Raw genomic sequence first — 13,472 nt, forward strand, 5'->3', positions numbered from 1 at the left:
TGGGGTAAAGCTTGGGCTTGGTGAGGCCTCCACGCTAGACTGGCCTCTGCAGAAATGAGCAAGTGGAGGTGCTGCCTGCTGTGAACGGATGATGGATGGATAGGTAATGCCAAGGTGAGCCCGGGCCTGCCCAGACTCGGGGGTCTGTACATTTTGTCTGTTGGCTGCTTCCTTGCCCCATCTGGTCCCTTCTCAGGACTTTGTTTTTCAGTTGGTGCCCCCACTGGTTGGGAGGCATCACTAGCTATGCTCTGGGCAGAGGTGGAGGATGATCTGATGGCGGTGATATTTGGCAAGTGTGTTTGGGTACATTCGTAGGGGGTTCCAGAGGGTTCATTGTTAAGGGGCATGGACTCGTCAAAGACAGTGGGCTGAGGTCAGCAAGATGAGAGGCCGAGGAGGAGGGGACGCAGTGGCACCACCAGCAGCAGGTAGTTGGTGAGGGGCTGTGGATCTCTGGGGATCTGGAGTGGAAGTTTCCTTTAGGTCTGGGGGGTGGCAGGTGGAGAGGATAGAGCACGGGTGTGGAAAGCACCACGCCCCCCCCCCCTCCTCATGCTCCCTGTGACCTTGGGCCAGCCAGAAGCCTTGCTGGGCCTCAGTTCAAAATCTTTGAGACCTGAAGGCTGATACCCACCTGACAGGCTTATGGTGAAGCCCAGATCATAAAAAGGCATTGAAAACCATTGTAAAGATGGCACTTTGTGAAGTCTAGACAAGAATAAAAAATTGGAATTTTTGTTCATACTAATGAGACATAAAAGGAGTATTGATGATAATAAGTCATCCAGCCCTGTGTTTAAAGTCCTTCAGGACAGAGGAGTTGAAAGAACATGGAAATAGAAGTCAGACTATTAGATTTCCAGGTTTCTTGTCTTTCATTCTGTGTGCGGCTCCAGGTCTTAGTGTCCCCAAGTGCACAGAGAGGCCCGTAGTCCTTACTGTTTTCCTTCCTGGGCTGCTTTGAGGTTGGAGGGTGGGTGGGGTGGTGGTGAAGTGACCAAGTGCTTAGCAGGCAGGAAGCACCATGAGGATGGGTTGAATGTGTTGGGCTGGTGTTGATGGCCTGTGTTGTTGGGAAGGGCATTCAGGCCAGGACATCTTGGTGCAACTCTGAGGACCAAAGCGTCCTGAGCTGGATGTTTTCCTGTGGTCCAGGTACAACTTGTTGTGTAATGAGGCTGCTGAGCTCAGTTTCTAACCTTTTGTATGGCAGTGAGGGGCTGAATGCAAGTTTGTCAGGGTGGCTGTGATTAGAACTCAGACTTTGTAGGTATTAAGCATGGCTTAATGTTTTAACTATGGTACAATAAATTTACAACATCAAGGCCGTGTCTAGCTACTTGGTAGACTGAAGGCGTGAAGAGGCATAGTCACATTTTGCCAGATACATATCAGAGACTTCCCTGGTGGTTCAGATGGTAAAAGTGTATGCCTACAATGCAGGAGACCCAAGTTTGATCCCTGGGTCAGGAAGATCCCCTGGACAAGGAAATAGCAACCCAGTCCAGTAGTCTTGCCTTGAAAATCCCATGGACGGAGGAGCCTGGTAGGCTACAGTCCATGGGGTCGCAGAGAGACATGACTGAGCAACTTCACTTTCACTTTTCAGGGAACTCTGCGGGCCAGGCTTGGTGCTGGATTTTTACAATTGAAAAAAATTTTAATAGCTTTAGTTTTACTGGAATGGTTTTAGGTTAATAGCAAAATTTATGGAACGGTACAGAGAGTTTCTGTGTACTCCTCACCCCACCACCTTGCATAGCCTCCTCTATTGCCAGCATCGCCCACCAGAGTGGTCCATTTGCTGTAACTGATTAACCTATGTTGACGCATCGCGATCACCCAGAGTCCATAGTTTACATTGGGGTTCATTCTGTATGCCGTATGAGTTTGATAAACATTTAATGATACGTATCTACCGTTATAGTGTCAGAGTCAGTTTGCTGCCTTAAAGATCCTCTGAGCTCCATCTATTCACCCCTCCCTCCCCCCATCCCCTGGCAACCACCGATCTTTCTACTGTCTTCAGAGAAGTGAAGAGATCTTCTCAGGTCCCTTGGCCATCAGTGGGGAGCCACGATTTGACCCCTGGCTGTCTTCCTGCAGAGCTGATGTTCCAGAACACGAGATTGCCTGTTCAGCATTTCATCCTCAGGCCATGGCAGGTATGACCCGGGGGAGCCTGGAAAGTGGGGAGGTGGGAGTGGTGGCTGAGGCTCCGGGAGGAGGAAGACAGCCACTGTGATTCCCACTTCTCTTGACCCTTACCCTAAGCTCTGACATAATCAGGACCCTGGTCTTCACCATGTGGGCCCTGGGCCTTGGGGGAAGGGCCAGGGTCTGGGGGAGATTGGGTGGGTGATAGGAGGAAGACTGAAGAGCTGGGAGGACACAATCACTCATGTCCTGGTGACCAGGCACTGGGGCTGAGCCAGGCGCTGTGTTGGATGCTGGGGGCAGAGCAGAAAGCATGACTGGTGATGTCCCTACCTCCCGGGGCTCCCAGTTTGGTGAGAGACAAAGGGTACACATAGATAAATAAAGCAGAAAACTGTCAGGGGTGACAAGTACACTGTAAAGCATTAAAAATGGGTGATGTGATGGACAACTCTTTTGAACTGGGTGGTCAGGGACAACTTCCCCAAGGGGGAGACAGTTAGGCTGAGATCTGGATGGCAAGGAATCAGCTGTGAGAAAATGAGGGGAATGCATTACAGGCAGATGAAATTGCAAGTGCAAAGGCCCTGGGGTTGAACAAGACTGGTGTGTTGAAGATGTAGAGTAGACAAGACAGCTGGATTTAGGTAAAGGATGACATGGGTGAGATAGACTTCAGATCATCTGGGGCTGTATGGGGGCAGTGTCTAGGAGTTTGGTAATAATTCCAAGTACAATATGAAGCCAGGTGGTGGTGGTGGTGGTTTAAAAGATGCCTTTGACAGTAGGTTGTAGGGAGGAGAGGTACAGATGGGAGGTCAGTTAGGCTCCAGGTAAGTGTTTGGTGTAGAGTCAAGAGGATTTTCTGATGGATTGGCACTCTGTCCAGAGTTGCTTAAGCTGAGAATTATGCCTAACCTTTGGCAGCATTATTTTTTTTTAAACCTCTTTGAGCCTTGGTTTCCTCATCTGTAAAGTACTGTTAATAAGATTTAACTTACTGGTATTTGGTGAGGGTTACGGTAGCTCAGATGGAAAGAACTTGCCTACAATGCAGGAGACCGGGTTCAATCCCTACGTCAGGAAGACCCCCGCAGAAGGGAATGGCTACCCACTCCAGTATTCTGGCTTGGAGAATTCCATGGACAGAGGAGCCTGCTGGGCTACAGTCCATGGAGTCTCGCAGTCAAACATGACTAAGTGACTAACACTTTCATACTCACATGAGATAATGCACATAAAACTGTGCCTGGCACGTTACCGGTTCTCAGTATCTTCATGAGCACCATCATTAGTTTGTTATGCTTTCCCCTACCATTTCTTCAGTGAGACCTTAGGTGAATCACCTGGTCTTGCTGTGCCTCAGTTTCCTTATCTGAAACCTAGGGATCATAACAGCACTCCCCCCCCCCCAACACACACACCCCGGACAGCTGCTGGGTCTAATGAGGTGAGATGAGAAAAGAGGTGCATACTACGCTGGCACATAGTAGGTGTTTAAGAAGAAGGGCTTGCTTGCTTTAGCCCCACAGCCATTTGCTGAGGTGGAGAGGAGCCGAGGAAGAGCAGGTCTGGGGGAGTGGGAATCAGGAGTGCAGTCTGGGACTTGTTCAGCTTGAGAAGCTGGTAGACATACAAGTGATGGCATCAAGTTTGCTCTCAGGCATGTGGAGCTTGGGAGGGCTGGGGCTTGACATCGACATTTTGCATGATAGGTTTGGAATGTAGAGCCCCAGGGCTGGGTGAGCTGGTGGGCAGAGAGCGAGAAGAGAAGAGGGCTCAGAGACCAGGGCCAGGGCAGTGTTAGACATGGGAGGAGCCAGACAGGACGACAGGGAAGATCCAGCCAGGTGGATGGGAGGGAAACCGGGGGTGTTGGGGAAAGGCTGCCGAGGGGGGCTTTGACCACCTGAGCTGTTGGTGACCTGTGAGAGCCGGTTCAGTGAGGAGGTGGGGAGCCGTGGGAGAAGATGGAGCTCTCTGACCCCATCACCGCTCTTGAGGTGTTTTGCCAAAACGGGAGACAGTTAAATGGGGTAGCACCTTGAGAAGGATGCAGGGTTTTTTTGACACAGAAGAAAATACGGCAAATCAGTATGCTGGAGGAAGCAGAGGGGAGATGACCCTGAGAGAGGCAACACTGGCAGGAGCGGGGTCTTTGGGAGGGTTCGAGAGGTAGGGCTTGGTGCCAAGGAGCTGGTCTTGCATAGGAGCAGAGATGCTTTCTTCATGCCCGGTCACCAGAAGGAAGGCAAAGAAGGTGGATTTGGGGGAAGGACCCCTATATTCTGTGACCCCCCCCCCCCTTGTGTGTCCCTAGACAGACCTGCCTCCTGATCCTTCTGCCCATCCGCCTCCTGAGGTTCCTGCTGTGTTCCTCTGGGCAACCTTGTCCTTTCCCACACTTGCACACCATTTTACCCACTTCCACTGTCTTCTGTGCTTCAGCCCATCCTTTCTCAGCCTCGCTTAGCTTCTTCCTCCAGGAAGTCTTCCCTGATTATCTCAGCTGTTGGGGCCCTGATGATCGAGAACCTAGACAGACCCCTGGTGACTCTACCTCCAGGGTCATTGGGAGGGATGCTGCCTTGTTACATCTCCTATGCCATTGTCCTGAGGTCCTCTGTGGCTGGGGAGCACACTGTTAGTTCATGGAGTGAGAGGAAAGAGATTGAGGGCTTGGGTTCTGAGGTCTCACTGACCTGGGTTCAAGTCAGTGGTTCTTACTGGTTCTGTGATCTTTGGCAGCTTTTTAAGAGCCTCTCTGAGCCTTGGTTTCCTCATCTGTAAAGTAATATTAATAACGCAACTTAACTCATTTGCCTTTGGTGAGAGTGAAATGAGATCGTGCACATAAAACTGTCCTGGCATGTGCCTGGCACTCAGTGATGAGCACCATCATTAATACGTTATGTCTTCCCTAGCATTTCTTCAGTGGGAGCTTAGGTAGATCACCTGGCCTTGCCCTGCTTCAGTTTCCTTATCTGAAAATAGGGATCGTGACAGCACCCTCCTGCGAGGGCTGCTGGACTTAATGAGCTGAGGGGTGCAGAGTGGTGACTACCACAGCTGGCACGTAGTAGGTGTTTAAGCAGAGGGGCTTGCTGCTGTGATGATGTTAGCGATGATAACAATGATCACTGTGCATTCCTGTCTCCTGAGACTGTGCAGCTGGTTGCCTGGGGCTCCCTCCAGCTCTGCCAGGCATTGGCAAAGGTGCCCCCACCCCGCTCCTCCCAGGCTCAGTTCCTTCACGTGTTGCTTCTTACACTCTCCCATGAACCCATTCATCTCTGCCTGTAAGGTTACAGGGCTTTGAAAATGAATTTTAAAAATTATACTCTGCTGACCCTTTAAACTTCATTTTAAATCCCCCTAGTTGCCTTAATGAAACTCAGGCTATTTTGAGCATCTTGGAGAAGCAAGGCTGACAATGCCTTTTGAATTTACATAAAAACATAGGAACACACATGGACCCAAATATGTATCTGTATAATTAAGAATAAAAATCATAATCCCCTCAGCAGGCTGTGCTAGTGAGCATCAGATTTAATAGGGGATTAGGAGGAGGAATTAAAGTTGCCCAAGGGGTACATGCAGAGACTTCAAACACCTTTCAGAAAACAAATTAACGTGGTTTTCAGAAAGCCTTTTCCAAGGGCGGCAGAGGGTTTCCTCGGGCTTCCCCACTTTCTTTTGAAATGTATTTTTAACACTTGTGTAAACAGTTTGGGCCTGTGACATGGGGCTTCCTGGGCTCCCTTCATTAGCGGGTGTCTCTGGAAGAAGAATTCAGCTCATTATCTGAGCGTTTTGATCTTCCTGGCGGTGGCCGTTGCTTCTGGGCCCAGCCTGGGCCCACCCTTCTCTCTTTCCTGTTGCCTGGTGGTGTGGAACCCATAGGCCTGTTTCCACATCTGCCCACTGGAGCGTGGCTTCCCAGATGCGCCTTCAGTTCCTGGAGAATGTCCCGTCCCCTTGGCAGAGTGCAGTGGTGGGGAGGGTGGAGGCTGGCCCTCCCTCAGGTTCATCTGTGAAGTTGGCAGAATCGGCCTTTGCCACCCCGGCTCCCCTGGCCCCTCTGTTCATTTCCTGTTGCCCTCTCCTCGGGCATGTCTGCAGTGGAATGGATGACCTCTGAAGGTACGGAGTTCCCCATCGCTAGAGGTATTCAAGCAGTGTCCTGGCCTAAGTCTTGAGGAAATCTATGCCCTCCTATGGAGTCGACCTAAATGGGCATTAAAGTTCCCCACAAATCTGGGATTCTGTGATTTACATTTTACAAGTGAAGTCTGAGCCAGACCATGTGAACCTTGGCAGCCACGAGGATCCCTGTGATAGAAGATACAACGCCTGACTCCAGACAGTCAACACCAGTGACCCTTATCCTGCTGCCCTTGCTTGGGGCAAAGGAGAGGGCGCTCTGTTCTCCGGAGGTTTCAGGCTTCTGTACAGTCATGAGGGTACCTTTATAGGGACTCGGGATAAAAGCTCCAAATTGTGACTGTCTGCTGTTCCTTTTAAACCTCCCTTTCTTCTGATGTAAAATGGGGGCAATAAATTATAATAGCTACCACGTATTAAGCACTTAGGGCTTGCCTCGTAGCTCAGCTGGTTAAGAATCTGCCTGCAATGCAGGAGAGACTGGTGCAATTCCTGGTTCGGGAAGATCCCCTGGAGAAAGGATAGACTACCCACTCCAATATTCTTGGGTTTCTCTGGTGGCTCAGACAGTAAAGAATCCGCCTGCAATGCGGGAGACTTGGGTTTGATCTCTGGGTTGGGAAGATCCTCTGGAGGAGGGCATGGCAACCCACTCCAGCATTCTTGCCTGGAGAATCCCCCATGGACAGAGGAGCCTCGCAGGCTACAGCCCATTGGGTCATAAAGAGTCAGACATGACTGAATGACTAAGCACAGCACATTAAGCACTTACTGTGTGCCTGAAGCACTTGATGGCTTATAACCACTCAGGAGGGGGTGCTATTATTGCACCCACTTTGTAGAGGAGGAAACTGAGGTCCAAGAAGTTGAACCCACTCACCCAAGGCTATGGATAGTAAGTGATGAGAAATAACACCGAATAACCATCTGCTGGGGATCTGCTGGGTTCTTCACAGGGAAGTGGAGGTGGCCCCAGGATCTATGCTGAATTCTGCCAGAAAATGAGGAGGGCGTGGCCCAACCTGTTCTTGACCTCCTGGGAAGGCCCAGTGAGGGGACGCCTCACACCTCAGTTGGTACACTGTCCAGGGCTGGCAGGGTTCAGGCAGTGAATGTGGCATTGCTTTCCCCACAAAGAGCTGGTCAGCCAGTGGCATCCAGGCTGGGCTGGCGGGTGTGCCATCTTCTAGAAATTTTCTCACCTTGGCCAGTGGGCTGGCAGCTGGAGGTGAACCCTGAGGCTGATTCACCCTGCGTTCACAGGAGGCCACTTGCCTACTTCCTGCCACTGTTGGGCCAGTGCCCAGGAGGAAGAAGCAGGGAACTTCCTTATCCCCGAGGAAGGGTGTCATAGAAAGGGTGGGGGGTGCTGGCTTCCCTGATCAGTGATGAGGACATGGAGGTGACCTGGCATCTCCTGCGCTCTTGTAATCCTGCCTCTCACTAGGCCTGTGCAGAAACCTCGTGCATCCCCCAGGCTGCCCGCCCTGCTCTCACAGGGTCTGCTGTCTCATGTCACAGAGCCACGGTCACCAAAGGTGGGCTGCTGGAAGGGAATGGGCTCCCAGGTCTGGCTTCACTGCGGAGGTTGAACCTTGAAGCATGGGAGAATTTCCATGGGCAGAGCAAGGGCTGAGGGTGATTTTGAGCAGACCCCTGGGTCAGATGCGGTGCTGAGCTTACAACACACTTGCTGTTGTTTCTTGCTCATCATCTCCTGGGCACCTGCCTTTTCTCGATTAGGGGACAGAGGCAGGGAAACGACTTGCCCAAAGTCACATGGCTGGATCTGAAGTCAGGAGAGCACACGTGCCCATGTGCTGTCCCCTGGGGCAGCTGGTGGGGGGCAGGGCATGCCCTAGGGAAGGACCTGGTGGGTTTGGTGAAGAGAGGAGGGAAAGACCAGGAGAGAGAGGAGATGGCAGGACATGAGGCTGGGGTTGATGGTGACGATGGAGTGTGTGCCCAGAATGTCAAAGGCCTCATTCAGTAGTGTGCTCTTAAGCATCTAACAACCAGCAGTCTGGGAAGGAAGGGAAAAAAAGAAGCCTTGATTTGAAGTGTTTGCCCATTTCCATGGTGTAAGTGTTTCCACCATGGTCCACTTCAGGTCATCCAGGTGATAGCACTGAGCGCTAAGCTCTTGAGAGCCGGCATGAGCTGTCCTTAGCATTCTCGTGGCTCATCTCTCTGTCTCTGGTGTTCAGGAGATAGTAGAGAGGTCATAGGAGGAGAGGTGACCTCTCAGGGTTGGCTCATGTTGGGAAAAGAGACTGGAGAACATGGCCAGTTAGGAAGCCACTGCTGACCCTTGCAGGCTGAAGGGGGCAGGCAGGGGTGGGGGATGGGGGTTCCTCAAAGAGAAGGGCCAGATCTCATCCTAGTCACTGAAGTTGATGTCCTTCCCTGTGTTGGAAACCTCATGGGTCTTGTGCTCTAAAAATGCCTGTCTCAGTAAGAGGCTTCCAGAGGCAGTGAGACCTCGGTGCTCACATCCCCCTCCAAGGTCAGGCCGGGCCTCAAGCAGTTTCACATGGATGTGCTCAGCTTCCCATGTACATTCATTTTGTCCAGCAACAGCATCTATTCCCCCAAGAAATGACCTGGGAGTTTTCATGTGGGGAAAAATAAAAATGGATTTCCTTGGAAATAAACCCAGTTGGGGAGTTCAGGTCAGGGCAGAAGGGCACATGAGAGTCTTACTCAGCTGTGATGAGGCCTGCTGAACTGCCAGGACATCTCTGGGACTGGGGAGAGTTCAGAGAGGGCCGCCTGTCCTGATCCCATGTGGGCAAGGGGACTGAGGCCAGAGGAGTGCAGGCTGGTACAGAACCATCTCCCAGGGCTTCCTGAAGGCAGACAGGTTGGGCTGAACTTCAAGTGTGGGCAGGTTCTGGAAGAGTCAGTGTCTCAAGGTGGGAGGCCTAGGGTGTCTGTGTGTGTGTTAGTCGCTCAGTTGTATCTGACTCTGCGACCCCATGGATTGCAGCCCACCAGGCTTTTCTGTGCACGGGATTCTCCGGGCAAGAATAGTGGTGTGGGTTGCCATTTCCTTCTCTCATTGGCTCAGATCCATTCCCAGCCCTTCCCCTGATGGCTCTGCAACACTGGGGCTGGCCCTGAAAACTTCAGTTCCCAGGCTGCCTTGACAACTGGTTCTGATCAGGTTTAGCCCATGGGAAGCAGCGGCAGGAGACTGGAGGGCTGGAGGGAGGGAGAGAAAAAGGCACTTCTGCCCGTCTCTCTGCCACCAGCTGCTCCCTCTGGGGCTCCAGCTCCCATGGTGTCCCTCCGGGGCTCCCGTCTCCCTGTGGTGTCTGCGCCCTTGGCCTAAGGAGGCCTTCGTGTGATTGCTGCTGCAATTGCAGGGCTCAGCCTCTGGGCTCTGGGAGCATCTCTAGCTTCTCCCCCAGCCCTAGGGCTGGCCATGCCCTCCTCCTGCTAAGGCCGATGGCTGATGACCTCTGCCTCACCTCATTCTCCACCCCCCTATGCACCGCCCCACCCCCAGCTGTCTTTGCAGCTTCTCCGACTTTGTCACCTCATCACGGCGATGCCTCCTGGGCATGGGCTGTGGGCTCTGTTTACCTCTCCGGATGCTGACTGAACCAGTTTGCCTCTTGGCATGGGAAGGAGTGAAGGGCAGGAGAGGCCTCTTGGGGGTGGGGGGTGGGGGTCTTCCCCCTCACCTTGCTTTTGAGTCAAACCTGATGCCTCTGTCTGCCCGGGCAGACCCCTGAGGCTTCGTTGACTTCTGAAGCTGACTCCTCTCTCTGCCGTCCCAGCAGGGCTGTCTCTAGAGGCCAGGCACTTGGCTGAAGCTGTGACCCATTATCTTGCGGTTCCTTCATTTGTGTGGTCGGAGCTGGCCCCTCGTGCCAGCACCCACACGCTGACTGGCTGCCTTTCCCTCTTGCCAAGCCCTCTCCCTCACCCTGCCCTGACCTGCCCGGGGTGGAGGGCCCACTGACCTCGGGCGCAAGCCTGCCATTCTGTAGCTTCCTGGAAGACCGTATCCGAGTGGGCAGAAAGGGCAAGGCTGGGACCCAGCCTTGTGAAGAGGAAGCACTTGTCCAGGGTTACGCAGTCAGGGACAGGAGGTCTCGGCTCTGAGACACTTGCAGGCCACAAGTGTGGCCACAGGGCTTCCTGGAACAAAGCTGGGAAATCACCAGTCTAGTCCTGGCTTCTGTTTTATGTGTGAAGAAAAACAGCATCCAGAGGGGAACAAGGCTTTGCCCAGAGCCGCTGTGCGCCAGCGGTGGAGCAGGCGCTCAGGCTGTGGTCCCCATCTGGCACCCACTGGGCACTGCCCCCAGTTCCTCAGTGGTTTGGAGAAGCACAGCAGGTGAAAGCAGTGCCCGTCTGCTGACAGAAGAGGCCACAGGCAGGCCAGGGTGGCCCCAGAGCTCATTCCCCAGGAACCCCTGCATCTGGCCACCCACAAGGCCAGCAGAGGCCTCTCCAGGGCCCAGGTGTGCCCGGCCACCACTGTGCGTGTGTGGCTTCCTGCCCTGGGAATGGGTGCAGCAGTGCAGAAATCCCCGAGGACCTGCCGCCGGGACAGTGCCAGGTTGTGCAAGAGCTGTGTGCAGTGGTTGTGCTTGTGTGGCTCTGTTTAAAACAAAACAAAACTGGAGGGTTGTGCTTTGCATGGGTGAGGGGTGACTCAGCAGTGCCAGGCCCCTTGAGGGAGGTGCCAAGGGAGGCCAATGTGGCGGGGCCGTCCCGAGGGTGCAGGCTGTGTGTGCACAGTCCTGGGGAGCCCCAGCAGTGGGAATGGGGTGCCCTCTGCCCAGGCTGCTCACTGGCTTGTTGTGCACTTGTTGACTGAAAAAACGGACAACCTACAATGTTGGGTTGCGTTTTATTCAGCAGACTTTCTGAGGACTTAAGCTCAGGACACAGCATCTCAGATAAATGCTGAGAAAACTGTTCCAAAGAGGCAAGGAAGGAAACCAGGTTATTGACCAGGTAGTTGGAACATCAAAGGATTACTGTTAATGAAGGAAAACCAGGTATCTCAAGCTAAGGAATTTAGCTGTGTTCCTTTCCCTGGTGGCTCAGAGAGTAAAGAATCTGCCTGTAGTACAGGAGACCTGGGTTCAGTCCCTGGGTTGGGAAGATCCTCTGGAGAAGGGAATGGCAACCCGCTCCAGTACTCTTGCCCAGAGAATTCCATGGACAGAGGAGCTTGGCGGGCTACAGTCCACGGGGTTACAGAGAGTCAGGCACAGCCGAGCGACTAACACTTTCACTTCACTATGCACCTCAGCTCTCCGGGGCCAGCTTCCCGTGCCTTCTCACCCTAAGTCGTCTCAGGGTACACTGTAGTGGGGGCTGCGGAGGCTGACCATGCCATGGCATGGCAGTTTGAGCAGCCAGTTTTCCCTCCATCCTGAGCTTTTTCAGGGCTCAGCATCTGGGTGACTGTAATGTGATGGCTTGATGGCTGCAGCCTCCTTTGTTTACTGATACAGCAGGAACCCACCGCGTCGCCTGCCACACCCAGCCCTCTCTCCACTGCCTGCCTAGTAATCCCTCTTCGTTCCACCCCCGCCGCCCCCAGCCCCACAGCTGGTAGCTCCCCCACGCTTGGGCACACCCGCCAGCTCTGGGCGGCAGTCTCAGGTGAACACACATTTGGAGTCAGGGACCCAGAGGCAGGCCAAGCCAGGTTCAGCAGGTGGTCCCAGTTGGGTGGGAGGTAGTGTACGTGTAGGAGAGAGTCCTGAAAAAGACGTCTAGAGAGAAAGCCTGCCTGGACTTTGGTGTGTGAAAACAGAGGACCACGCAAGGCTTTGGGGCAGGTCGGTGTGCATGAAGTAGAAATACTTCAGGAAGGTGGGTGGGGGAAGCGGGCGGCGCACACGGGCAGAGCTAGAGCAGGGTGGACAGCCAGGGTGGGCACCACACAGTTTGTAACTCAAACACTGAAGAGGGCTGGCTCGGGGCAGTGGCCAGCTGGTCCCCCAGGCCTGAGGAGGTGGTATTGTCCCCATTATAGGGGGTTGGGGATCAGGAATGCAGGCTGGCAGTGGAGGGCACCCTGTTGCATCCTAACCAGCATCGTGGGTAAGTCACTTAATGAGCCACTGCATTACTAAGTTATTCACTTATTAAGCAAACTGAGATCCATTCCCAACCTGCTAGTTGGAAATGACCCTACCTGTGTTGTCATGGGGACAGGATGTATACAGAAGACCTGGCATGCCAGCTGGTGTGTATCTAGAACACGCTGGGGCCCTGGAGGCAGGGCACATGACTGATCCACATGCTAATTGTTGCTTTCTCCCAAAGTCAGATCCAACACCCCAACATATGCCCTCCCAAGGCTCCTTCCTTCACCACCTCTGTGAGGTACCCTTGGGTCCAGGTGGGGCTGCTGCCACGGCCCCTCCCCAATCCCCCTTTCACTATGCCCATAGCTTGACTGAGGTAGGAACTAGCCTGCCCTTTTTACCCACTGAGGTCACTGAGGGGTCATGGCCCAAGATGCCCCAACTCCCACCATGGGCCCAGCATTGTTTCCCCTCAGCCTCCTGGCTTGGGGAGCCGCAGAGGAAATTTGCCATAAGGATCAGTGGCTGGCCAAGCTGCTTCCACCCATCACTTTTATTTATTTTTGCTTATTTATTTATTTATTTATTTTATTATTATTTTTTACTTTACAATATTGTATTGGTTTTGCCACACATCAACATGAATCCACCACGGGTGTACACGTGTTCCCAATCCCGAACCCCCCTCCCACCTTCCTCCCCACACCATCCCTCCGGGTCATCCCAGTGCACCAGCCCCAAGTATCCTGCACTCTGCATTGAACCTAGACTGGCGATTTGTTCCTTATATGATATTATACATGTTTCACTGCCATTCTCCCAAATCATCCCACCCTCTCCCTCTCCCACAGAGTCCAAAAGACTGTTCTATACATCTGTGTCTATACTAACACACCCGTCACTTTTAAATCCTCATTCCTTTAAAGGCACTAATGGTCAAGAAGCTTCTCAGAGAAAGACCTTGGTTTCTGTCCCACCAAAAAGTGGGGCTAGGTTGGTGGGTGGCTGGACAAGTCCCTCTTCCTCTTGGGACCCCAGTCTCCTTGCTTGGGCCTGTAAACAGAAAGTTGGGGCCTGTTTGTGGGC

The 13,472-nt window shown here is 53.0% G+C and overlaps 1 long non-coding RNA gene across 6 annotated transcripts in view; it reads left to right on the plus strand.

Moving 5' to 3' along the window:
- Positions 1-13,472, plus strand: part of LOC114114877 (uncharacterized) — a 228,873-nt gene that overhangs the window by 44,382 nt on the left and 171,019 nt on the right. For 3 of the 6 annotated variants that reach the window (XR_009600689.1, XR_009600688.1, XR_006059951.2), the window contains one exon: positions 2,033-2,168. The exons of 1 other annotated variant lie outside the window; for it this stretch is intronic. This is a non-coding gene — a long non-coding RNA (uncharacterized LOC114114877). The remainder of the gene's footprint in view (positions 1-2,032; positions 2,169-13,472) is intronic. 2 more of the 6 variants (XR_009600687.1, XR_006059952.2) reach the window with 1 other exon arrangement.

This window comes from Ovis aries, chromosome 5, assembly GCF_016772045.2.
Source record: "Ovis aries strain OAR_USU_Benz2616 breed Rambouillet chromosome 5, ARS-UI_Ramb_v3.0, whole genome shotgun sequence".
Classification (NCBI taxonomy): Eukaryota; Metazoa; Chordata; class Mammalia; order Artiodactyla; family Bovidae; genus Ovis; species Ovis aries.